Raw genomic sequence first — 23,970 nt, 5'->3', positions numbered from 1 at the left:
CAGACTGTACGTCAGTCCCTATACCAATGAAGGACTGCTGCAGTATAGGGCAGCGGTCAGCAGTAGTGCACGGCAACCCTATGTATTGTGGACCGATAGCGGTCCTTACAGAACAGCAGACTGTACCGCACCCAAGCCTATGTACCGTAGCACCCTAGACAGACCAAGTTACCAGTCCTGATAAAGAGCTTTGTGGAACAAGTGAGTTGTGAATGATTAGCAGACTGCAGCAGAAGGGCAGCAGTCAAGTATAATATTCTTTCTATATTTGGAAGAAAGAATATTATACGTGTACAAGCCTATTACCGTACCACTGATACCAGTCCTGAAAAGAACCTTTGTGGAACTAATAGTAACAGCAAGTCTTTAAAATTATCCTCACTGCCTGACACACTGCTTCCTGCCTGTCCCTATACAAATTGGCAAAAAAGAGTAGGCTGGAACGATTAGCTGGAACAGCTCTTTTGTGGACCTGATAGTAACAGCTAATGATGATGATGATGATGATGATGAAGAAAGACTAATCTGGCTGAGCTGTCCCTAAAATAGCAGCATACAGCGCTCTGTCCCTTTATCTAAACTGACAAAAGAAACTCAGGCTGCTGACCTAACACCTATACCAGTCCTGAAAAGAACTTTTGTGTACCAAATAGCTAGCGTTTTCTCTGTCCCTACTCCACACAGGATCCTTTCCCTACAGTGACAGAAGAAAGAATGTAAAATGGCCACCGGATCGGGTGTATTTATAGGTTAGGGGGAATGTCCAAGTGTCCATGAGCTGTCATGTCTCAATTGGTTGTCCTGTAACACATGATAAACGTGTCACGAAAGGTTAAAGTTCTTGTATACATTAAACACGTAAGTCCGCCGGGGCGAACGACGGAAAAAGGCGTTCGAACCCGCGGACGGCGAAAGTCGGAAATTCGCCGCGAAACGACCGCCGGGCGAACCGTTCGGCCATCACTAGCGACAGGTCCTGGAAAAGTTGTATCACAGATTCCTCATGTACAATCCGTTCTTTGGCCCTGGCCTTTTGGAGAATGTCTTCCTTCAGGCAGTAGTTGGGTAGGCAGCATATGATGTCCCTCGGGGGGTTTCCGTCTGGTGCTCTAGGCCTGAGGGCCCTGTGTGCCCTGTCAAAGTCAATAGGGGATTGCTCTGGTCTGTCAATGAGGGTATTAAATATGGCAGTGAGAGTAGGCCTGATTTGTTCTTGGGATATAGTCTCCGGTACCCCTCTGATTCTGATATTGTTCCTGCGTCCTCGGTTGTCTAAATCTTCGATTTGCCGGTTCATATTGATCAAGTGTTGTGAATGCGTGGTTGCGATGTCGTCCAATCTAATCAGGGCTCTGTCCCTCCTTTTCCCCGCATGGTCTGATATTGCCAGTTGTTCCGTTAGGCGCAGAATTTCCGTTTTGATGTCAGTGATCGCCGCAGCGAAGGAGCTTTTAATGTCAGCTGCAATGTCTGTCATGGCCGCGTAGGTAAGCAGATGTTCATTCTTATTAGCGCCAGTATTTGAGTCTTCAGAGGCTGGTAGAGAGACCTCGTCATCCTCCATGTCTTCTATAATACTGTTACTCTGCGTAGGTGCTTTATTGGCGTTTCTACTGCCGCCAGAGTATTTAAATTTGCTTAGGCTTGCAGATGATGTTTTGCTCTGAGTGGTCCCCAAAGAGCGCAGGGTATGGTTGTGTGTACTTCTCCGTGAGTGCGCTGACATAGTCAGTATGATCCGTTTTCACGTCTCAGGTCCCCAGGTCACCAGGGTCTTGTTACAGCATCACCTTAAAGGCTATACACCAGGCCACAGTCCCTATTGTCAGTTCCTGAGAGTAAGTGGCAGTCCAATGGTTAGGTGGGGTGCACCTTTAAGCACTGTAGTTGTTGCAGTCCTATTGTGTTCAGGACAGCTGGACCTCTGGGTAGGCTCGTGAGGGGGTAGAGTAAGCTGGGTGTAGCAAGATGGCCGCTGGCTTCTTAACTGTAGGCCTGCTGGCTCATATAGTCCCACAGCCTGCTTCTGACCCCTAAATGTCCCAGTTCCTGTAAGGTGGGGTGTCAGGGGGGCCTCCCCAAACTCTATATCTCTACAGGGTTCCGGATGCCAAGCAGCGGCAGTTACAAGGGGGGGGGGGGCAGGCTTTGCAGTACTCACTGTTTGTTTGCTGCAGGCCTAAGATGTGGCCTGAACTCTTGTGAGGCCTAGCCGCAGTTTGGGGCTCTCCGATGGCGCTCCGTAGCTTCCCTGGTCCTGCCCGGATGCTGTAGTGCTCGGGCCCGGGTGATGCACTCCCGGGATGCTGTGTCTCATGCGGCGGTGCGTGGCGTGGAGCGGCTCGTCGGTAGGCCCCAAGATGGCGCCCGCCAGATTGCACAGCCTCGCGGCGGTCCGCGGCTTCAGCACTGTCCCCGTCGTTCAAATATCCCCCTGCTGTGCAGCTCAGAGTCCGCGGCAGCCGTCCCGTGCAGGAGGGGTGTTCGTCGGCGTGGAAATAGCTCCGGATGGCGGTGGATTGCGATCGCCCTCCTGGAGCTCAGCTTCCACACGTCTGATAATTTTAATGCTTTATATATTTATATATGGAATGGAAAATGTTTGAGAAAAATCGCTTCCTTTAGATCATTTAGCATGTGCAGCCATGATTTTAAACCTGGAATTGATTCAAGATGAGGCTTCCCTTTATTGAGAGTGAGTGCTATGGGAATCATAAGCATGCAGTTAGATGGGATTCTGTCTTTTAGTCCTATAGTCAAGTATCCAATTTGAAGACCTATGTCTAGTCATGTGAGACCTATGTCTAGTCACTTTGTGTGTTATCATGGCCACTGAAAGTGGTGAACATTTAATGTTTACCCTTAAGCCGCGTACACACGGGCGGACTGTCTGGCCAACTTAGTCCGTCAAAACACATTTCAGCGGACAGTCCGCTCGTGTGTGGACTTCAGCGGACTTTTTCAGCGTGCAGTCTGGCGGACTAAGTATTTCGGAATTTCCGTAATATTGTCCGTCGTACTTTGGTTTCAGCGGACAATCCACTCGTGAGTAGGCTAGTTCAAAGGACTAAGTATGGCGCATGCTCAGAAAGGATTTACACGGCGAAAGGTTGCATTGCTGTGTATTGGACTTCCTATTTCTAGTCCCGTCGTACGTGCTGTACACGTCATCGCGCAAACTTTCGACAGACTGTTTTGCATCTGTGTGTGGTCAAGTCCGTTCATTCGAAAGTAGGACGGACTGTCCGTCGGATTGTCTGACGGCCTAAGTTGGCCATACAGTCCGCCCGTGTGTACGCGGCTTTACATTAAATGAATCGGGGGGATTATCTTGGAGGCAAATTTTAAACTGTTATTATTTTAATATTTATTAAAATGAATCCTCAAAAATGTATTTATGAATTTTCTAATAGCATTTTTCAGATCTTTGTTCCTCAGGCTGTATATAATTGGATTTATCATTGGGGTAACAACAGTATACAGTAATGCTACAAGCTTATTTAGGGTCTGTGTCTGCCCCCTATTAGGTGCCAAGTAAACACAAGCTAGCGTACCATAAAAGATGGACACAACAGTCAGGTGGGAGCTGCATGTTGAGAAAACTTTCTGTCTGCCAGTAATAGTTGGGATTTTCAAAATGGTGGCAATAATATAAGAATATGACACAAAGATGGTGAGGAATGGGAAAACAACAACAATAAAACCCAAGACTGTCACTTCCAAACGAGCAATAGTGGTGTCAGAGCAGGAGAGTTGCATGATTGGATCAAAATCACAGAAAAAGTGATCAATAATATTGGGACCACAGAATTGTAAATTTGCTATTGTTAAAGAATAGGTCAATAGTAAAAAAAATCCCTAAAATCCAGCATAGGATGACCAGTATCCAGCAAACCTGGTAGTTCATTTTAAAGAATAATGCAATGGCTTACAGATGGCCAAATATCTATCCCAACTCATCACTGTTAGGAGAAGACACTCTGAAGTTTCTGTCATAGCAAGGGAATAAAACTGAGAAAGACATTCAGAAAATGACATGATAGTCTTTTTTACCAAAACAGTTCTGATCATATTAGGAAGAATACCAGTTGACAGTAAAATATCACATATAGACAGCTGGGCAAGGAAGAAGTACATGGGGGAATGGAGGGATTTGCTGTAGGACACCAGTGTGATGATCAGGAGGTTTCCACATATTGTCACACAATAAATCAAAAGAAAAAGAAAAAACACAAAAAATGTAATACTTTGAGGAATCTGAAATCCTAAGAGGTGGATTTGAGTAATTCTGGTCACATTTCTCTGATCCATAAGCTGAAGATAGAAAATAACAATCTTACAAATCATCTGTGTCTATTTGATATGAATAATTTGAGTTCAGTTTGAACTAAAAGGTAGAGAGGAAGTAGGGTATGGAAGGAAGAAAGGAATTAAGGTACGGAAGGAAGAGAGGAAATAAGATATGGAATGAAGAGAAGAAGTAAGGTATGGAAGGAAGAGAGGAAGTAAGGTGTGGAAGGAAGAAAGGAAGTAAGATATGGAAGGAAGAGAGGAATTAAGGTGTGGAAGGAAGAAATTAAGTAAGGTATAGAAGAAAGAGAGGAAGTAAGGTATGGAAGGAAGAGAGGAAGCAAGGTGTGGTAGTTAAAGTAGATGTAAACAAAGCCATTCAAGTTTTAACCTATAACAGTCATTTCAAAAGTCATTTTCAATATTTGTAAACTTTCATGAACATAATACCTAGTGATCTTTTCATGACGAGCCTTGTTCAGGAACTCCAAGTTTTAGAGTGACAACACCCTCCCCATGTCCGCCATTTATGCTCTTGCGTTGTCACCCTGGTGTATGGGCTTCCAATGGAGATGATAAATGTTGCCTTTTCAATGTAATAATGTCACCTGACACAACCTAATCATAGCAGTGGCAAACCTCCATGCCTAATATATGTTTTAACAAAAAAGAAGGAAAGAATGGGACTTTATATGAGGTATGTCACTGAATAAATACCTAATTTATATTAATCATTAAATTGTTTATTAATTACAAATCAAGTTGAAAAGTATCAATAATCTTTGGCAAAAGACATAATGTACTTTAAATAACAGTTCACTTGTATACACATACAATTATTACACAAAGTAAAATACAACATGATTAGCAGTACAATTTCATAGATTATTCATCCGTTAGTAATAAAAACATAAGCAATTGCTCTTAGTGAACCAAACTTGTCTGGGCATCAGTTCAAAGTGTACTCTACGCACATATCATGGCTCATGCCACTCATTAGGAGTAAAATGCTCTGAAATTAAATCAATAACATATCTATAAATATAGGATACCCTTTAACTGGTTCTTGACCGGCCACCGCTGTTATACTGCGGCAGAATGGCTCCCCTGGGCGAGCCATCATAGCTGTACGTCGGCCCTTTAAGATGCTGTATCCTGGAGTCAATGCAATGACCACCGGGCACCCCTGATCTCTCGTGACTGAGCGAGAACTGGGATCTGTGTGTGTGAAAACACAAATCCCGGTTCCCTCAAGGGAGAGGAGACAGATTGTGGGTCCATACTAAGTATGAACACTGATCTCTCTCCTTCTCTAGTCAGTCCCATCCCCCCTACAGTTAGAACACAACCAGGGAACACAGTTAACCCCTTGATCGCCCCCTAGTGTTAACCTGCCAGTGACATTTATACATTAATCAGTGCATTTTTATAGCACTGATCGCTGTATAATTGTCAATGGTCCCAAAAATGTGTCAAAGTGTCCAATTTGTATGCTGCAATATTGCTGATAACCACCATACTATTTGAAAAAAATAATAATGCCATAAATATATTCCCTATTGTGTAGATGCTATAACTTTTGCACAAACCAATCAATATAAGCTTATTGTGGTTTTTTTTTTGCCAAAAATATGTAGAAGAATACACATTGGCCTAAACTGATGACATTTTTTTTTTAAATGGGATATATATTATAGCAAAAAGTAAAAGATATTGTGTTTTTTTCAAAATTGTCGCTCTTTTTTTGTTTATAGTGCACAAAATAAAAACTGCAGAGGGTACAGTGTCGCACGGCTGTGCAATTGTCAGTTAAAGTGATGCAGTGCCATATCACAAAAAATTGCCTGGTCAATGAGCAGCCAAATCTTCCCGGGGCTGAAGTTGCTAAAAGGAGAACCATCTCTCAAAAAAAGAGGTCCAATAGTGATGCCAAACCTATATGTAAGGGAAGACAGGGGACAGTAATGATGATCTCCCCCAGAGCTGAAGTTAGGAATCCCATCCAAACCGGGGACAGCAGCCGAGTGAAAACAAGGCAACCATATGACAAACATGCATTTTGTGTGTGCTTGAAAACACACACTGCTCTGCAAGGATATGTAAATGAAACCATGTGAATTGAATGAACTATTGATGAGGTGAACATATACCAGTGACTGAAAGGAGGTGATATATGGTGTGATTGCTGCAGTGAGCTGGAGTGTGCTAGCTAAAGGGACTGCTAACAAGAAAGATGTGTGTGCTTGTACCCACCAAAAATAAATCCCAGTCCAAACCCACCATGTGATAACTATGTGCACTCCATAATGATAGTGAAATATGAAAATGTGTTGTGTGTATGATATAGATGAGCCTCTGTTACCTTATGTGTATGTTTCTGTGGATGTGAGCATGCCTGGGATCCCTCTTGTATGAATGGCCCCTGTGGAATGGTCAGCTGGCCAGCCTGAGCTGCTTTTATCCCCAGTGAAGGGCGGGTCCCCACCAACGTCATCAAAAACCCCTCCAATGCAGCAGAAAATGGCGACAAGCTTTGGCTTCATCAGCGGCATATAAATCCACTGTGGAACCAAGCAAGTTCCAGTCCAAACTAGATGTAAAGGGGGGGAAGAGATCCGCCCCATGCTCAGACATGATGACGCACTGAGCAGGGCATCCAGTCATGACGCCGATGCATAGAAGACAAGGCCTCACCCAAGCCTGTTTAGAGGGGAAGGGGAGAAAGGGAGAAGACTGTCATGCATCGCAGCCCCGGGGTCCAAAACCATCCCGTCATCCCCTCTCTCTCCTAAAAGGGGGGTCACTCAGAGCTAAAGGAAGTATACTATATTGTATCTTATATACTGTGTCTGATACCCCTATGTTCCAGCAATAAAAGCCAGAGTGTATGACTATAGATATATATGTATATATGGTGATTTAAATTTTACAGACAGATGGCTCAATAAAGAAGGACATACAGTATTAGTGTGGATGAGTGATAAATTGTTTGATTATGGTGTGGCAGGTCTCTAAGTAAGTAGGTGACTTCCAAGGACCCACAAGCACATGTTTGTGATATGGTCACCTGGTCTTCACTCGGCTGCTGTCCCTGGTTTGGATGAGATTCCTCACCTCAGCCCCGGGGGAGATTATCATCCCTGTCCCCGTCTTCCCTTGGATATAGGTTGGGTGTCACTATTGGACCATTTTGTAAGTTATAGACCTCTTTTTTTGAGAGATAGTTCTCCTTTTAAAGGGTATCCTATATTTATAGATATGTTATTGATTTAATTTCAGAGCATTTTACTCCTGATGAGTGGCGTGAGCCATTAAACGTGTATTGAGTACACTTTGAACTGATGCCCAGACAAGTTTGGCTCACTAAGAGCAATTTCTTATGTTTTTATTACTAATGGATGAATGATCTATGCAATTGTACTGCTAATTATGATGTATTTTACTTTGTACAATAATTGTTAGTGTATACAAGTGAACTGTTATTTACAGTATATTATGTCTTTTACCAAAGATTATTGATACTTTTTAACTTGATTTGATATTAACCACATCCCGCCCGCCGGGTGTCATATGATGTCCTTGACTTTGAGCCGGGATGTCTAAATGATGCCTGCAGCTACAGGTATCATTCGGATATTGTCTTTTAGAGCTGGTGATTACCTACTCCGGTGCTTCTACTGACTCACCCCTGAAATCGGTGAGTCAGAGAATGGCCCCAGATGTTGACCATAGAGATTTCCAGCTGACCAGATGGTCCCCGGAGTCTCTATGATCGTTTGGAGGCCGGGCACGATATTATGGCGTCACCTCGTCTGGGAAGCTGAGATCTTTTTTTTTTTATTATTTTAGGCTTCCCAGCCTAGAGGTGAGATGTGAGGTCTTATTGACCCCATATCTCACTGTAAAGAGGACCTGTCATGCTTATTTTTATTAAAAGGGATGTTTACATTCCTTGTAATAGGAATAAAAGTGATCAAAAAAAGTGTCAAACTAGAAAAATAAAATTAACAATAAAAAAATAAAATAAAAACATGTAAAGAGCCCCTGTCCTTGTGTGTTCGTGCACAGAAGCAAATGCATGCATAAGTCTAACTCACTAATGTAAACGGTCCTCAAACCACACATGTGAGGTATCACCATGAACGTTAGAGCGAGAGCAATAATTATAGCCATAGACCTCCTCTGTAACTCAAAACATGTAACCAGTAAAAAAAAATGTAAATGTCGCCTATTGGGATTTTTAAGTACCGAAGTTTGGTGCCATTCCATGAGCGTGTGCAATGTTGAAGCATGACATGTTTGGTATCTATTTACTCGGCGTAACTTCATCTTTCACATTGCAAAAAAAGTGGGCTAAATTGACTGTTTTTTTTAAGCATGAAACAAAATTGCAGGGCAAATACCGTGCGAGAAAAAAAGTTGCAACAATGACCATCTTATTATTGAGGGTGTCTGCTAAAAAAAAACATATATAATGTTTGGGGGTTCTATTTAATTTTCTAGCAAACAAATATGATTTTTACATGTAGGAGAGAAATGTCAGAATTGGCCTGGGTGGCTACTTAATGATTAATATAAACTAGGTATTTATTCAGTGGCATGCCTCATATAAAGTTCCATTCTTTCTTTCTTTTTTGTACAAATGTTGCCTTTTCAACACATACAGGCATACCCCACTTTTAAGTACACAATGGGGTTTATTTACTAAAGCTGGAAAGTGCAAAATCAGGCTCACTTCTGCATAGAAACCAATGAGCTTCCAAGTTTTATTACCAAAGTTTAATTGAACAAACTGGGGTTAGAAGCTCATTTGTTTCTATGCAGAAGTGAGCCTGGTTTTTCAATTTCCAGCTTTAGTAAATAAACCCCATTGTGTACTTAAAAGTGGGGTATGCCTGTATTGCCACTATTGTCTCCGTGAGGATACCCACCCAATAAATAGCATGCAGCCATCACTGAAGTGTATGTAGACAGAAAGCAACCTAGAAAGTAGTACTGAGATGCAACAAAGGGGAAACAAATTCAAGTATTTCTTTTTAAATCAATTGTTTATGATGATTTTAGCTAATTAAACAAACATGAAATGGCCCAATTAAATTTTAATTTGTTGGGGACAAGTCTAGTAAAAAAAAAATGCATTGTGAATGGTTGATATGAGTGACTGCATGGGGATCATTTTTATGTTACAAGAACCAAAAGGCTGTGGGAGAAGCAAAAGAAAAGAAAATGTCTTAATGTTAGTTAAAACTGAAAATGAAATTCTCCAAATACTATTAGTGGTGAATTCAAGGTATTATCAAAAGCCACCTAAAAATATCTGCAATGTAATACTGATCAAGGGACGGTGAAACTGTGCTCCATATGCTTACATTTCAAGTTGCATATGTGTTTTTTTCCATGATCTTTTCATTATATAGAAAGATTTTAAAATAATTTTAAAATATACCTGTAGGGATGAAAGCACTGAAATTTACAGTGCTTATGGTATGCAATGTTCAATTAATAAAATCAGCACAGCCAAAGATGTTTGTCCGCCGAATGTTAAATGTTTTTGAGTGAGTAGTATTCCTGCTTCTATAAATAACAGGAATGAATTACATGAAACTCTGGGGGTCTGTAGTGTGCAATATTATTTTCTTGGGATTCATTATATTAACTACATTGGGAAATTATTTATTGATGATTTATAAATAACTACATTTAATTACATTGAGACACTGGTAGTCTGTAGTGCGTATGTCCACTTTGGATTAGATATAATACATAAAAATATATTTTAAAATATAGATTAATGAGGCGTGGCCTGACCTCGGCTGAAGATGGCAGCATAGCTTGATAGCTCCCGCCGTCGAGAGGAAAACTAACCCGCTAATAGAGGCTCAATTCTCTTAAGAGTCCCCCACAACATGGGCACCTCGTCCCACAGCTCGTCCACTTCCAGATCGAGGTCTCCGAGAGACGAGGCGAGCAGGATCTCGCAGAATATACCGGAGATGTTCCGCACCCAGCACGGCAATATGGCGGCTTCACGAGGTCAGTCACAGAGGACAGGCTCTATCTCAGACTCTTCCCCGCAAGGCCCGCCATCTGAGGGCATAACACTCACCCCTCACCTACAGCCCAGCTTACATGACCTCCGCTCCGTTGCAGCGGACATCAAAGAAACACTTACCTCAGCCCTTACGTCCGCCATCTCAGATCTGCGGATAGATCTACAAGCAATGGCGGGAAGAGTTCAGGACGTGGAGAAGATCACCGCTACACATTCAACTGTTCTCAGAAAAGCATGCCAGGTGATCGATACCCATACATTACAGCTTCGGGATCAGAATCGCCATCTGGAGGACCTCGACAATAGGGGGAGAAGGCACAACCTTCGCCTCCGAGGTCTTTCAGAATCAATAGAAGCGGAGCAGCTTAACAAAGAAGTGTCCAATCTGTTCAACGCCATCTTAGAACAGCCTCCAGATTCCCCCATCGGGATGGAGCGCATTCATCGTGCCCTGCGCCCAAGACACAGAGAATCAGACCCACCTCGAGACGTGATCTGTTGCCTGATCGACTATAGGCAGAAGGAAGACATTCTTCGCAGGGTGAGAGCATTAACCACCCCAGTGACCTATAAGGATACTGTGATTAACATTTTCCCTGACCTATCTACCATTACTCTTCAAAGGAGGAGGGAACTCCGGCCTATATTGGAAGTTTTACGTACGAAGGGGATCCCGTATCGTTGGAAGTTTCCCTTCGCTTTATCAGCCACAGCGGGAGGTAGAACGGCTGTTCTCCGGGTCCCGGAGGATATCAGGTCTTTTTGCGAAACGATCGATATCCCCCTCACTGAAGCACCAGATTGGTATGCAGAATACCGTCCGCAAGCAGCAAAAAGCGGATACGTCCAAACCGAACGGATGGAGTTCCAGGAACAAAGATCCAGACGAAGACGCTCGCCTTCGGATCATAGGAACCCGGACGTGAGAAACGACGCGTCCTTACGAGAGAGCCCATCGAAGGCTCCACACTCCAGAAGAGCCCGAAGGGATCGCTGAATAAGAATTGCTTCGCATCATTCCACATGCTGTTTTTGATCGTTACCGTTCTAGCAACTTTACCATACGAAGATTCCCTTGTTTGTCGCCAAAACGAAGAGTGCACTCTACTGTCCTGACTGAGTCCTGTAACGATGGTTTTGTTCTTTGTTATCGGATCTACATTGCACTCTAAGGTTCTTCCTCTTTCTACAGGCCAGTGTGACCAATAAGAAGAGACCGAGAAACTGAACTGTATTCCTTACACGCTTTTCTCTGCCCACCAGGGAAAGGGGGGAATGAAAGTTTTTGAGCATTCATCACTCCCTCCCCCCCCCCTTTTTTTTTTTTTTTTGGCCCGGTTGTATAAGATAATATTGTATAGTCTCTTAGCAAGAAGTGGCGGAGAATGGGAGATATTGACGGTGTCTCAGTACTAATAATATAATTGGCATTAAGGTGTCTATTTTATTTTATTTTGCTGATTATCAACTACCCGCTTGGTGCCATCTTTATCTCTTAATTCTCTCTTCTTCACCTTTCTACCCATATCTCTCCCGTCTCCTAAACTTCTTCCGTATTGAGAGGAAAATAGAGGCAGGGAAAAGGGACTAGAAATTCTTAAAAATTCTCTTTTTGGAACTTTGCATTATTGAACAACACACACGTTCTAGAAGGCCTAATCTGTTAACAAGTGGGGTGATCCCCAATTAGTCCTCACTTTCCGGACCTATTGTACTCATTATTCTCTAAAAACAGTATATACTCTCTTGAAAAGTTTATTTGAAGTATATTTGTTTAGGTTATGGTTCTAAACTTTATATTCTGTTTTAGTTAAATGATTAACAAGTCATATACTCTTACCGTACACGTCATCCTCTGCTGCACATAACGATCTAATAGTTGGTGCAACTCTTCCCTGCAAGCCATACTCTACATTCAGTTGCTTTACACATACTTAGAGTTTTCAGATGTAAACTCTCTTCCTCTCCAACCGACTCTTCTATCCCACACAGGGACATTTTCTTATTCTCATATTAACTACTACACCTCTCATCAGTTGTTTTACTTACAGACACTCGGTTTTCCCTCGTTCGGCGGGTAGAACCTGGATTAACTCCTTTACCCCTCCGGCCGACTCAAGCTTATCCTCCACACACAGTGGTTAATAGTCAGAACACTTTATGTGATAACATTTCATTTGTGACCCAGTGTATGTTCCGGATACTGTGCTTTGCACCGACCACCACAGGTGGCTAGGATCAGCAAGCTGGTTCTTGCTTTTCTCCGGAATTTTGACTAGCGTATGACTACTACGCTTTCTTTTGAGTAAGTTATTCTCTCAACTTTTTCCTTTCATCCGGCCCAGTTCTTAACTGGGTTTGGTGAAAATTCTTTGCTACGTTCGGCCCTGAACGTATCTAAGGATTATAGTGTAGTAAAGATCTACATTAATTGATTGATTGACCCAAACAGATAGTGTTTTCTTCTTTCCTTTTTTTTCAATAGGGATTGTAACATTCACATAAATCCATGATGACACGAACACACAAGACCAACCCCCAAGACTGGACTAAAATTATTTCCTTAAATATTCAAGGGTTGAATATACCCGAAAAAAGGTCCCAATTATTATTCTCTCTTCAACAGAACAAGGCCAAAATAGTATTTTTACAAGAAACACACTTCAAGTCTTCTTCCATTCCGAAATTGACGAATAGATATTTTCCCACAGCAATACACGCCACTAATTCGAACAGCAAATCGAAAGGGGTTTCCATCATGTTCGCGAAGCATTGCTCATTCCACGTTGAGGACATCCTCCGTGACCCAGAAGCTCGTTTTCTTTTCGTTAAAGGTACGATGCTAGGCAAGCGTGTCACGCTGGCTAACATATATGCCCCTAATTCTGGTCAAGCACCTTTTTTCACATCGACCATGAATAAGTTAGCAGACTTTCAGGAGGGAGTCCTCGTTGTAGGAGGGGATTTCAATGTACCGCTTAACCCGATACAAGACTCTTCGAACAAAACCTCCTCAGTCCCACTCAAAACACTGCGCAATATTAAACTACGATTGCAAGAATTAAATTTACATGACTCATGGCGGACCCTCAATCCGCAAGAATTAGATTACACGTTTTTTTCTTTCCCACACAAGAGACACTCCAGAATAGATTATCTATTCCTGTCGCAGAGGGATCTTCCTTGTCTGGTTGAGGCTACCATTGACCCAAAATTCATTTCAGATCACCACCCAATATCCATGACTTTGGTACTTTCAGATAATCCCCCTAACACCCCAATTTGGCGATTAGATCCTTCTCTTCTCTCTGATCCCATTATCGCTGAGACAACAAAGGAACGTCTGGCGACATATTTTGAAGAGAATGCTTCCCCTGACATCTCCCCCATGATGTTATGGGAGGCACATAAATGCACTATTCGGGGGGTTTTCATAGCTGCTGTGGCTAAACGGAAAAAAGATAGATCTGCTCATCTTTTGTACCTCACTAATAAAATTAAAACCCTGGAAAAAGCGCATAAATTATCCCAGGTAGAGAACTCTATTACCGAACTTATTGAGGCCAGACAAGAGTTATTAAACTACATAACCACACGAACTAAAAGAAACTACATACTCTCGCGTAAAACCTTTTATGAATTCAGTAATAAATCGGGCAAGCTTTTAGCCAGAGCGCTCCGCAAACAAAAAGCTACCAACACTATCCACCAATTGAAAGACAAAACAGGAAACACGATCTCTTCTAATCATCAAATTGCTGAACAATTTGTCCACTTCTATAAGAACCTATACAACTTGAATGATGCTCATCATTTTTCAACGAACGCACAACAGACACAATTAATTAGAGAATTCTTACACCAATATGGCCCTACTCCTATAACTCCCGAAACAGCCACTAGTCTTGAAACACCAATATCCTCACTTGAACTGGATATAGCCCTTAAAAGCCTAAAACCAGGCAAAAGCCCTGGCCCAGATGGGTTAACATCTGGGTACTATAAATCGTTTATTGACATCTTGAAACCTCGCTTCCTAGCGGCTTTTAATTATTTTTCCACCGAAAATCCCCCTCCTCGAGATCTGCTGACAGCACACATCACGGTCATTCCCAAACCGAACAAAGACGATTCACTAGTTTTGAACTATAGACCCATTTCCCTACTGAATGTGGACCTGAAAATTTACGCTAAAATTCTAGCTAATCGTCTCTTGCCTCTCTTGCCGGGACTGGTCTCCCTGGATCAGGTGGGCTTTGTTCCGCGGAGGGAGGCAAGAGACAACACAATTAAAGCAATTAATATACATAATTGGCTTTCCTCCTCCAAAACTCAAGGATTCCTCCTCTCCTTGGATGCGGAGAAGGCGTTTGACAGAGTGGCCTGGGATTATATGCAAGAAACTTTACAGATTATAGGTCTACCTAACAAATTCATTTCCCATATTATGGCACTATACACCTCGCCGAAAGCACATGTAAGGGTGGATGGCCACCTGTCGGACGCCTTCTCCATGTCCAACGGGACTCGTCAGGGATGCCCGCTCTCGCCCATTTTATTTGTTCTCACGTTAGAGCCCTTACTCAATCGTATTAGGGCAAATAGTGATATAAGAGGTGTGTCAATGGCAGGTACAGTCCAAAAGATAGCAGCTTTTGCTGATGACATCCTATTGTTTCTCACAGAACCACATATTACATTACCCAACCTTCTTAAAGATTTAGACTCATTTAAACGTATCTCCAACTTACAAATAAACTTTAATAAATCAGAAGCGCTTAATATATCCCTTAGCGAAACAGCGGTGGAGCATTGTCAAAGAAATTTCCCTTTTAAATGGAACAGCTCAGCTATTACGTACCTGGGCATTAGGCTACCTTCCAACCTTAAGAACCTCTATACGCACAATTACCTCCCTCTACTCCAGACCATTCAAACTGATCTTAAAAAATGGTCCTCGGGCATCTTTTCGTGGTTTGGCAGAGCCTCGATCGTCAAGATGAATATCTTACCCAGATTACTTTATTTGCTACAAACGATCCCCGTTAAGCTCCCCGTGGCCTTTTTTAATTCATATAAATCGATATGCACGCAATTCCTGTGGAACGGAAAAAGGCCCAGATTAAGCCACGACAGACTAGCAATACCTAAAGCAAAAGGTGGTATAGGCTTACCAGATATAAGGAAATATTATTGGGCTTGTCATCTATCCAGAATTGTAGATTGGAAAGTACATAGCGCTACAAAAGCTTGGGTACATCTGGAGAACACACTTGCACCTATTCCGACGAGATATCTACCCTGGCTGGATCAGAAACACATCCCCATGATCTGTAAACAGCACCCGTTAGTTGCATCTACCTTACAAGTGTTTCGCTCAGTGTGCCAAACACAACATATCTCGTCTCACCGCAGCCCACTAACATCTATCAGACATAATCCAGACTTCCCAATTGGTCAGTCTGAGTCTTTTCTCCGTTCCATATGGCCATACCCAGAGATACTAGCCCGGCACTTTTTCACTAATGGAAATCTTTTAACACACGCAAACGTACCGTGTTTAGACTCCAGACGACCTATCCCTCAATGGGTATACTTCCAAATTAGACATTTCCTAACCTCCCACCAGCATCAACCAGACTTTGTTAGATCACTCACTCCTTTAGAATCTCTCTGCGACACGATAGAACCTCAAAGACACCTCATATCTAAAATTTACACCCTCTTCTTCACGGAATGTACTCCCAGATCTCTTAAATCCTCCAGCAGTTGGGAATCAGACCTGGACTTGCATTGGTCAGAAGAAGAGTGGGAAACCATATTCTTCCATATACACAAGGGATCTGTCAATGTTTCAGTTCAAGAAAACGGTTTCAAAATAGCTGCAAAATGGTATAAAACTCCATCCCAGTTACATAAATTTTTCCCCCAAGTACCCTCTACATGCTGGAGATGTTCACAGGAAGAGGGAACTCTCCTCCACATTTGGTGGTCATGTCCCCGTATCCAACCCTTCTGGACGGAAGTACACCGTCTCATCTGTAAGATCACCACCCTCCCCATTGATTTTACACCTGCACAATTCCTTCTTCACCATTCCTCGATTTCGAGATCAAAATATCGAGGATCACTGGCGCAACACCTCATTAATGCCGCGAGAATGTGCATCCCAGTCCTATGGAAATCCAGTACCCCACCCTCCATCTCAGATTGGTTCCATCGCATTTCTAAGGTGGCTGAGATGGAAGAACTAATACACCAATCGAAAGATTCTCCACTAGGTTTCTGGAAAATTTGGGCATGCTGGCAGCATTTCCGAAATTCATCGGAATACTCCTCATTACTTTCCTAAGTCCTGGCACTTATATATTACCTTGTACCATTTTTTAGGGCATATACCTACTTCATTCACCCCTGTCTAATAACTTGTCTATTGGTGTCCTTTTGTTAGGAAAATACTCGAGAATGTGAACATCTATTATCCTAGATACTGGGTTAATCTTCTATTCTACTCTCGGGGGTCTATATTCCCGTAGAACCTTTTAAGAATCTAAAGCTAGTCAAGTTGTTTCAAAGTATTGTACCATTTTAAGGTATTTACTCACCTCATAGATCAGTCACGTTTGAATGACTTATTGAGTACCTGTTGTACTTTATTTCTGCTCATCATTTTGTAACTGTTCATACCTTTCTTTCAATAAAACTTTTTTTGGAAAAAAAAAAAATATATAGATTAATATTCTTTTAGAAAATAAACCTAGTACAAACCTAGTATCTAAAGTCAAAATGTTTTGGTAGTTTTGGGAAGATACAGTAGAGTTAGAACAGTCAGGTTTTCATTGCTGTCTGCATCTCCACTGAAGATATTTACTCTCTTTATTTAGAGACCATTGTTTCTAGGACTGGCAGTGAATGAAATTCCTAAATTTTGAGTTGGCACTGAACAGTAATAGAAGAGAGATATTCCAATGTTGAGATTTCAGTTCTGAGAACAATACATTTAGTTCTCTAATTTTAAGACCCCCATAATAGTACCCATAAAAATGCTGTAGATATTTACATACATTCTAAGAATATTACTCTAAACCCTATAACCTGCAAAAATATAACCTGCAAAAACGTTTACACTCCAGCCAAGGGACTATGGCTGGAGGGCTAGGGTACATATCTTAAAAACAATGGACTCTCCTCCATAAAGGATGACCAGACAAAAGAGTTAGAAAGGCCCCTGGAGAGGATACTCCAAACCTTGTCTCTCATGAAACCAGACCAGATGACTTTACTATATTTTATTGTAAGACATTTGCCATTCTGCTTACACCATACTTTCTGAATGTCGTGATCATCCATGGTCCCCTTACACTCTTTTTTCTCAAGACTGCCATAATGGTAATTTCGCAGACAGGAAAATATGACATATTCTGTCAAATTACTGCCCAATAACTCATTTAAAAGTGAATATGTATATCTTCACCTAAAGCTTTGCAAATGAACTGCTTAAATGCATATAATCTATTGTAGGTTTTGACCAGGTGGGGTTTACTCCAGATGGGGAAGCAAGCGATAATACCATTAAATCCCTAAACATTATTAGCTACATGAGATCTTGGATATATGAAGAGCCATCTCCTGTTCACAGGCACAGTAAAAGCCTTTGATAGAGAAGTATTACTTTCATTTACTTGGATAAAATAGGTCTCTCTATGTGTATAATCTCCTAGATAGTCAGCTTGCACTCCATTCTTAATGCCACACATGAAATGAATTGTCTCTTCTCATATCCTTCTCAATTAAAAATGGGGCAACGTCTGCACTGCCACACACTTTCCTTAATCTTTATCCTTCCAATAGAGCCATTCATCCACCCTATTAATTTACACTCTCTTTAGATAGGCATACAAGTGGAAAGACATCAATACTCATTCTGGGGCATGGCCAGATATATTACTAGGAAGAAGTCCTGAGAGAGAGCTCTCACACCATCTTACACCAATATTATCCCTTTTATGCACCGCTGGCTCCCCTTTTATGCTTCCACCCATTGGGTCAGCTTGTGCATCCCACAAAACTCCTGGGGCATGCCATCCAAGAGTAAATGCTCTGCTCCAACGCAGAGCAAGAAATCTCATCCAGTCCTAGCCACGTGCCTGGACATTATCATGGCTGGAAGGCCGCATGCGCTACTGGTGGAGTTGAACATGGCTGAACTCCCAGAGCATCCTGCTCCCTCTTGGGAGCCTGCAGCCACTGGTAACACGGCTATCATCCTGTCTACAATTGAGCAAAGCAAGTCCTCCCTTCTCTCCTGCATAGAAAATCTCACCGAAGAGTGTAATTCATGAGAGCAGACATAGATAAGATATGGTGTCGCCTCACACAATCTCTGAGTCTCTGCCACTGAAGACATCACCGCTCACAATGTCCAGCAAATTAATGACCTGGAGGGCACCATCAAGGCACTCGTGGCCAAATCTGACAACACTGAAAATTGCCTCCAGCATAATAATGTTGGGTGTTCGGCTTGCTAGAATACTCTGAGGATCACCATCCTGCTGAGTTTGCCAAGGGTTTCTTCAAGGACCTCCTAGGCCTGCAATCTGTCCCCCGACCCATGTAGTGGAATGGGCACATTGTGTCCCTATGAGCCGCCGGACTCAGGACAGGGGCCGTGAAGCCAGAAAACAACCTTTTCTCACATATGAAAATGCAAGAGTTCACTTCTTTTCTGACTTCTCTGCTGAATTCGAGAGGAAAAGGAAAACTTTCCAGGATGTCTGCAGATGTCTCTGTGAGAAAGGAATGCAGCATGTTGTTTCCCAGCCTTTTGAGGGTCCCCCATGCTGGCTTGGTTAAATTCTTAGATTGCCTGTAAGACACCGAAGCCTGGATCTCTACGCTGTGGTAGGACTGTTTCAGACAGTAAACGGCTCTTGATACATCCAAGATCTCATGTAGCTAACAATGTTTATGGGTTTAATGGTATTGTCGCTTGCTTCCCCATCTGGAGTAAACCCCACCTGGTTAAAACCTACAATAGATTAATTATATGAATTTAAGCAGTTAATTTGCAAAGCTTTAGGTGAAGATATATATATATTCACATTTCAAAGAGTTATTGGTCAGTAATTTGACAGAATCTGGCATATTTGCATGTCTGCGGAATAACCACTAGTACTGAGAAAAAAGAGTGTAAGGGGACCATTGATGATCATGACTTTCAGAAAGTATGGTGTAAGTAGAATGGAAAATGTCTTACAATAAAATATAGTAATGGGGGATTGGATTTGTTGCCTTATTTTTGGTTCCTTTTATTGTTTTTTTTTATCCTCGCCTGTCCACAGTGGGTAGAGTAGTGCCCTTATCTGTTCACTCTACCTTGCTGGGGTTTTTGGGGGGTCAGGGATACTTCTTTCAACTGCTGTGGCCCCTAAATCCTGTTTTTTTTTTTCCTTTTTGCACCTGGTCTGATTATACTTCCTATGAGCCTGTGGTTACACTTCAGGACCTGTACACCTGGGCCACTGCAGTAATACTAGATCACATTAAGATTTTACTGGCCTGGATGGACCTGTTTTTTCTCCACCTGTCATGCTCCTGTCAGAGGAAATCAGACACAGGTGGATATTCTACTATTGTTCACATGAGCCCTATTGAGTCTGTCTTCGGATTACAAGAACTGATGACTACAATACTAATACTAACTGTTTTTTCTCCACTATTTTTCTATGTACAGACTGCCTTGTTACTTGTTGAGGGATGAAACTGGTTGGTAGGGTACTGTTTACTTGCTGCTTATAGCATTTACCCCTTTTTGTGCTTATGTATTTCTGTCCTATTCTACAACCCAGTCTTTGTATCATCATCTGTTGCTGCCTAATCATGATCCATTGTGTCTACTGTTATGGAGCTTAAATTAATATTGTGGAAAGTACAAGGCTTGAATGACAGATTCAAACAATCTCTTATGTAAAAATGTCTGCAGGCCCATAAACCACATATATTATTTCTCCAAGAAGCCACTTGATGGGTAATAAGACCCTTTTCCTCCGTAAACAATGGGTGAGACAATCCTTCCATGTCACATGCTCCAACTTTGCCAAGGGGGTTTCTGTACTTCTAATGAAGAACCTAAAATGTAAAGTTGAGCATGTCATTACTGACCCTAAGTTTTTTAAAGAAATGGAGAAATCACAGTTGAGCTAGAGGTCATCCTGCAGCTAGGGGTGAGGGAGGGTGGGGGGGTTGTTGGAGACAGGCCACTCATTGACTCAAAGATTGTAAAGTGGAAGAAAATATGCAAGGGAAAATTGCTCAGTATTGGGAGTTCAACGAGCACATGGCCACCCCCCTGGTGACCTGGGATGCCTTCAAAGCCACTATTCGTGGCAACTATATATCAGCCTTTAAAGGTGGCCAGGGTTGAGTATGCTTCTGAGATGATAGGCCTGGAGTCCCAAGTAGGTGGCACTGAAGTTGCATTTGCATCGGACTCTTTTCCGGAGGCATATTCCTCTTTTGCTCAGGCTCAGAGATTGCTTTCTCTACAGATTAATGGTGCAATTACCACGGATGCCAAACTTTTAAAAGCTAGGCTGTTCGAGTCTGGGGACAAGAATTGGGGACTTCTTGCCAATCTGGTAGCTGATCCTAAATACCAAACGGTAGTCCCTCTTATACAAACAGCAGGGGGTGGGGTCACTTCAGATCCCTACTTAATTTTGCAAGAATTTACAGATTATTATGCATCGTTATAATGATCGTCAGCCCTCCCATCTCTTGACATCCCTACCACTATATAGCAATTGTCCTTGCCGATTCTGGTGGAGGGTGATGTTACCCTGCCAGATGCCACTATCTCAGCAGAGAAAATTGAAGATGATATACACTCTCTTCTTCCCAAAAACCCCTGGTCCGGATGGCCAGAGACTAGTATAAAATGTATGCCCCTGATTTGGTCCTGAGACTTCAGCAGTTATTCTGTTTGGAGGAGGGCAGCTTGCCCACCTCCATATCCCAAGTGCATCTAGTCCTAATCCAGAAACCTGGAAAAGACGCTACAGAATTATGATTTTAAAATTTCTACTGAAATCCTTGCTACCAGATTGATGAAGATCCTCCCGTGTTTAGTATATGTAGACCAAACCAGCTTTATGCCGGACAAATCAACAGATATCAATATCCTTAGTTTTTACTCATATGCAGATCCCCTCTGAAGATCAGGGTACCAGGGTGCTGGTAATGCTAGACTTGGAAAAGGCATTTTATTCTGTAGCCTGTCCCTATATGGAGGAGGTGCTCAGGGATTTAGGTTTTGGTCCTATTTTCCGCAAATGGATTAACAAAATGTACCAACTGCCAGCTGCCCAAATAAAGCTTGGCTTTATCCTCTCCCTTTCTTATCAAATGGGGCACTAGACAAGGATGTCCCCTCTCCCTAGCCCTGTTTGCACTTATGGTGGAGCTCATAGCCTCAGCCACCTGGTCCTCCGATGTGGTTAGGGGGTACAGGTCGGATCCATTGAGGAAAATATGGCCCTTTATGCTGATTACATCATTCTTTTCCTTCGGGATCCTGGGCCTTCTCTCTGAGCAGCATTGGACCTGTTATCACATTTTACAACTATAATCGGGCCAAAGGTAAATTGGGATAAATCTCTTATCCTTCCAGTAGATCCAAATTCCATACAGGCAGCAGATGCATCGCTTCCACTATGGTAGGCTGATACGATTGAGTACCTAGGAGTGAATATCTCACCCATGATGCAAGATTTTTGCAAACTTAAAGGGGTTATAAGCCTTAGAATGCATTAAGGTGAAAAACCTGGAAGGTTTACAAAAAAAGTTTACAAAAACCTTCTGTAGTACAGAAGCCCCCCAGAGCTCCCTTTTACTTACCTGAACTCAATCATTTCAGAGACGGGACGAGCACAGCAGCTCCAGCCGCTGTCACGGGTCCTCATTGGATAGATTAAAAGCAGCAGGAGTGACATGGGAGCCAGGGACGGGGCCAAGTCCTGCTTTGTGGATGCAGCAGCAGGACTCAAAGCACACCAGCACAGGTGCTCCCATGGAAATCGGCTCTCCGTGGGGGCACTTGAGAAGAGGAGTAGCCAGGAGCGCCGCTGAAGGACCCCAGAAGAAAAGGATTGGGGCCACTCTGTGCAAAATCCTTGCACAGAGGTGGTAAGTATATCATGTTTGTTATTAGAAAAAAAAAAAAACTAACCTTTACAACCCCTTTAATCTTTCCTCTCATGCAGATTTTTAAAACCAAGCTGAGAGCCTGAGGCAATATTCCCACATTGGTGGGCAAAATAAAACCTACTTAAAATGAAACTACTTCCCCCACTGCTGTATGTTATGCACCACTCCCCGATAGGGAGCCCTAAATCAACCCTTAAACAATTTAACTCACACGTAGCTGGTTTCCTGCAGGGCTCTCACCCCCCTTGGTTCTGGCTGTCTCTGCTTCAAAGGCCTTGGACTCAGGGTGGATTGGCCTCCCCAGAGTTTTTCTTATATTTGTTTAGCTGCAATGCTCTTACATGCTCATTATTGGCTTACAGTATATCAGATACTTAAAACTCAGTTGCCCTGGAAGCTGCTTTGGTGGGCTCATATGAAGCATTGCCAAATGCTTTATTCCAGGGAGTTAAAGCCCCTCGTCCCCTACAATTGCCATAAAACCAGTAATCAGAGCATGGACTTTGGTAACTCCCCCTGTAGTAAATCTATCTACACCAGTGGTTCTCAACTCCTGTCCTCGGGACCCACTAACAGGCCAGATTTGCAAGATAAACAAAATACATCACATTTGCTGCTCAGTGATTGCAGAATTCTAGCCTGCATCTCCCCAAGGTAATAGTTAAAATCTGGTTTGTTAGTGGGTCATGAGAACAGGAGTTGAGAACCACTGATCTAGATATTATTCCCCTGATACTCCATTATGGCAAAACCCCACTTGAAATAAACCTGAATTGTTCTCCATACCTGACCCCACTCTCTGTGCTGCCCACAGTATTCATATTCCTACTTCTTCCGGTTCATCCAGCCATGCCATGCCTATACTACACAGTTTGGGACCTCTCCTTTAACCATACATCAGTCTCAAATAGAGTCGCTACTCCAGTAGGAATCCCTTGTGAAACCACTATCAACGATATACAAAGCCTTACAGCCTACTGTGCACCATGGTCTAGACAGTTTACATACATTTTGGTAGGTGGAGTTACTGTAGTTGATCGCTGAGGACTGTAATGACATATGGGAATATCCTTTCTCCCAATTGGTATCTTCCAGGGATTGTCTGATCCCGTTTAAAATACTGCATGTACACCAGAAATGGCCTGCAGTCAGATAAAGGCTTGGCTAGACTAGAATGCAGTGGATGTAGGAGACCAGTATATATATTTTATGCACTGCAGATCACTGAATCACTTGCCTGCCTGCCTGAAAGTGTATTTGGAAATGTACACCAGCAATGGCCTTCAGTCAGATAAAGGCTTGGCTAGACTAGAATGCAGTGGATATATATATATATATGTAGGAGACTGTATATATATTTTATGCACTGCGGATCACTGAATTACCTGCCTGCCTGAAAGTGTATTTGGAAATGTACACCAGGA

General features: G+C 42.5%; 1 pseudogene across 1 annotated transcript; it reads right to left on the bottom strand.

Moving 5' to 3' along the window:
- Positions 1-3,324: 3,324 nt before the first annotated feature.
- Positions 3,325-9,827, bottom strand: LOC143963953 (olfactory receptor 1468-like; annotated as a pseudogene). The gene is made up of 2 exons (XR_013271056.1): positions 9,737-9,827; positions 3,325-4,314 (listed from the first exon to the last, which is right to left on the bottom strand). The product of XR_013271056.1 is annotated as an olfactory receptor 1468-like (transcript).
- Between the last annotated feature and the right edge of the window lie 14,143 nt (positions 9,828-23,970).

This window comes from Lithobates pipiens, unplaced genomic scaffold, assembly GCF_037356315.1.
Source record: "Lithobates pipiens isolate NorthernLeopardFrog02 unplaced genomic scaffold, aLitPip1_a1.2 Scaffold_8, whole genome shotgun sequence".
NCBI classification, from domain to species: domain Eukaryota; kingdom Metazoa; phylum Chordata; class Amphibia; order Anura; family Ranidae; genus Lithobates; species Lithobates pipiens.
The sequence above is the reverse complement of the archived record's forward strand: the minus strand, read 5'-3'. Positions and strand labels throughout refer to the sequence as shown.